Here is a 4,128-nt window from a genome sequence, read left to right as displayed (position 1 = left end):
TGGAAATTAGAGAAAATAGAGCAATGCCTTTAAACAGTCTTAGTGAAATGATATCCATATTAATACCTAAACTACTTAACCCAACCAATCAATTGTGTCTGAGTAGAGAATGAAAACATCTTCAAATATGCAAGATCTCAAAAATTTTAACCCTTGTGCACCAGGAAACAGAAAATCCAATATATGAGATTCCTAGAAAGATGGAGAAGGAAGGCATTATGATGTCAGCAGAACAGTAGTTTTTGAGAACAGTCTATGTGGGAACTGATAACAGATCAACAGATGATGGATATTTGAAATTAAGTATTATCTGACATTTTGAATATCACATACACATTTCTGGTAGATAAATTAGGGATGTATTATTAGTGGTAAGTATCAAGTTAATTAAGTAAATGCTAAAAAGTAATAATTATTAATTCCTTAAAAAAGCAAAACAAAATATATTGTTTAAAGTAGAAATACATCATATCATATAAATCATTATATGGTTCAGCTAAGATTAATATTTATTTCTAATATCTGACTGCCTTTTTTTAAATGTGCAAATGATCAGAGAGGAAAAGGTCTAAACCCTTATCTTCCTTACTGAGAAATCAATGAGCAATTTCTCAAAGTAGAAAATCAAGAAATAGTGACATTTTGCATATTATTTAGAAATTAGAAGATGAATACCAGAAGAAATAACTAAAAGCTATGAATAATTACTGAAGAAGTGGCAGAGTGAGGGGTTGACAAGGCTGAATCAGAAGTCTTCTTGCTCCAGGATAAGCCCACTAACTCTCAAAACTATGTACACACATATTTAACAAAAAAAAAGTTAGATAAAAAGAAAAAATAAGAAATGGCTTTAATATATTTAGTAGGACTTTAAAATTCATTTTATTTTATTAAGCATTATTGTATCTACCTATATTTGAGCATTTATATATGATTTACATTTTTAAATTATCAGCAGTCTACAGAAAAATGCCTACTGTATGTACATATTGGATTTCCACAACTCTGGCAATAACACTTCAGGTTCCCAGGAACCCAGAGCTCACTAGTTTGGAAGCATTATTTTAAATCTTAAATTTTAACTCAGTAGGGTCTAACTGAAAAGGAGCTATAGTGATTACTCACAGGAAAACACGTTATGAAACACACAGTTTCTTATTTTTTGTGATTAATGAAATATATTGTAAAAATGGTACTTCCTGCGGAGAGAGTAATATAACAAAATCTATGGTAATGAAGGTGATGATTTTCAGAGTGTTTCTGTGTGAAAGACATAAAGCCCTAAAATCACCCCAATCATTTTCCATCCACTTCCAAGGATAAAGGAGAGTAGCTCAGAAACAAACAAAAAGCTACATCCAGAGGTGTTTTTTTTTCCTTTATTCAAAGAACAAACCTGAAAAATTACCGACTCTGTAGAGTAGCTAATTATCTGTCATGTTGCTAAGGCATTTAATTGCTCAGATTACGCAACATCATGTTAGCTAATCTCCTTGAGGAAACCAGTACAGTTTAAGATCAACCTTCACCTTCTTCTTTCGATCACCAGTAAGGACTTACCCATTCACATGAAAAAACAAAACATTTGATTCCGCCATGACCGTTAGAGACTATTACTAAAGATATCAAGCTCAGCAAATAAAAACGCATTTTATATTAAGACATGTTCTCAGAATTTTTTTGCTTTTGACAATTGCCCTGTAATTGGACTAGAGGTATGAATATCTAAAATTCTATTTCTTGGCTGTCAGGAAACTTTTTTTCACATTTTCTACTGCCCTGTTAAAAAAGTTAACATTAAACAAGATTTAACACCCTGTAACATGCCAACTATTGTGTCCAGGCCTATGCCAACTCTGCAATGATAAACAAGATTGTCCTTCATCCTTAAAAAGCTTTCAGTCTTATAAGGAAGAAAATGCAAACCCATAATTGCAAGGTGCAGTATATCCATACAATAGAATACCAATGTAATTAACTGGATCAATTGTGGTTACACACAACAACATGAATAAACCATAGGAATATAACATTAAGAGAAAAAAATAAGTTACAGAAGATTAGCATAATATGATTCCATTTATAGAAGACTCGAAAATATTTGACAGACATGGAAACATTTATTGTTTAGGGTTACAAGCATAAGTGGAAAAAAACTATAAAAAAAGGTAAGAATGATAAGCATAAAATTCAGAAGTGATTTGCTCTGCTCACAGCCAAAACCTCTCAACTATCTTTTCTCTTGCTCAACAATCTATCATGACTCCCAGATTTTTACTTTAGCCAGAAAAGTCCTCACTACCTCAAAAGTAATAGCAATTTTCTCTTTTTAAGTTGGATGGAGACTATGATGACATGCTATGGTGTTTGACTTATTTTCTTTATATCTTTCAGATATTTTATATTCTACAAATAATTTAAAAATTAGTGGTTAAAAAAAGACGAAAGCATCATGAAATAATCAGGAAATTGTGAGCAATCTGGAATCAAGAGACATTGCTGCTTCCCCTTCTGCAGGCAACATTTTGTTCCACAAGAGAAAAGTTTCAACCTATGGACTCTGGCATCCTGTCCTTAGTGCTCAAATATCCTCCTCTCCTCTCCTGCTTTGCCACAGGATGTCCTTCAAATCACTGATCACTTTCAGGACTCCAGACTTGCCCATTTAACAGACTGGTGCCCTTTAAGTGAATAGAATTTCTCTGGAAATGTTGTCACCACTGTGAGTTCCTAAAGAAGGATAATCGGTTCTTTTAATTAAACCTAAACTATACGATGCATCAAGTGAAAGCAAAAAATTTCTCAGGTACTATAGATTCAACCTGTAATGAAAAAAACTAACTTTGCAATATAATTCCTTCCACTGACAAATGTTGGCAATTAAGTTTAATGTAAAATCTGGGTTTGAAAGTAGCTTCTCAATTTGATTTAGGCTTCCTGGTGCTTTTATCTGTCTCTTGAATGTAACTTATCTCCATTTACCAGGATTAAAAATGAAATGATAGATGGCTCCCCAAAAGTTCTACTGAATGAAATTAATATTCATGAAAATTACTATTAAATGTCAGTCTTGTTCTTATCCTGGGGTTCCAACACCTGAGAAAGTCCTATGACTCTCAAAGGTAGGCTCTCTGCAATTAATACTTTCTGGCACTAAAATCATTCCTCAAATCAAATCAAAGCTGTTTTATAGCAAGGAAACCCAAGAGGGAAGTTTTAGAGCAGTTCAGACCTCCTCAAGGGAATTCAGTGCAAGTAATGGATTTCTTACATTGATTTGTTGGTTGCCAATTTGAACATAGCAAAACATAAACTGCAGGAACATATCTATACCAGAGAAAACCAAAGTAAGAGCCACTATGCTGCACCTGCATACTATATATAATACACTCGGCTGTGGCTTAAGAATGAAACTGATTCTTGATCATGAAGAAAAGTGGGTGGATGTTTAAAGTCTAAAGTTCTTAAAACATCAGATATAATTATATACCATGTGTCTGCAGATCACGGAAAAATGCCATTCTTTAACTAGTAGTAAGGTCTGTGGGTGAATTAAGTCTGTCCTCCCTTCAGTGCACAGTTTCTCCTACTAATCATTTAAATGTTTATATGGGCATAATCAGTTCTTCCTGCAGATTGATAATAAAGGTTACAAGGATGGAGCTTAAGAGATTTTTCCTTAAAAAGTAATAATACAAATAGGGTCACCTGTGTGGCTCAGTTGATAAAGCAACTGACTCTCAATTTAGGCCCAGGTCATGATCTCAGAGTCATGAGCTTGAGGCTTTCATAGGCTCTGCACTCAGCCAGGAGTCTGTGTCTCCCTCTCCCTCTGCTTTTCTCCCTGTTTGCGCACATGATCTCTCTCTCTCTCTAATAAATAAATATTTTTTAAAAAAATTAGCAATACAAAAACTAATAAAAAGCACAATGAGGTTTGTCTATTGACTTGAATATATTGAGAAGCATAGAAAATGCTTAAGCCATAACATATCTCAAATAAAACCACGGATTTGCATTTAAAATGCATCTTTCAAATACATCTTTAAAATGAAAATGAAAATTGCTAAGGACATGGCCCATACTATATTGCTTTATAGTTATGACAGGTTAGAATTTTCAATTTGT

At 33.3% G+C, this 4,128-nt stretch overlaps 1 long non-coding RNA gene across 1 annotated transcript; it reads left to right on the top strand.

Moving 5' to 3' along the window:
- The first annotated feature begins 245 nt into the window (after window positions 1-245).
- LOC119877632 lies at window positions 246-2,453 on the top strand. The gene is made up of 2 exons (XR_005379652.1): window positions 246-371; window positions 2,395-2,453. It is a non-coding gene; the product is annotated as an uncharacterized LOC119877632 (long non-coding RNA).
- The last annotated feature ends 1,675 nt before the right edge of the window (window positions 2,454-4,128 follow it).

Source organism: Canis lupus, chromosome 27, assembly GCF_011100685.1.
Source record: "Canis lupus familiaris isolate Mischka breed German Shepherd chromosome 27, alternate assembly UU_Cfam_GSD_1.0, whole genome shotgun sequence".
NCBI classification, from domain to species: Eukaryota; Metazoa; Chordata; class Mammalia; order Carnivora; family Canidae; genus Canis; species Canis lupus.
Note: the sequence above shows the minus strand (reverse complement) of the source record. Positions and strands in the feature narration are given on the sequence as shown.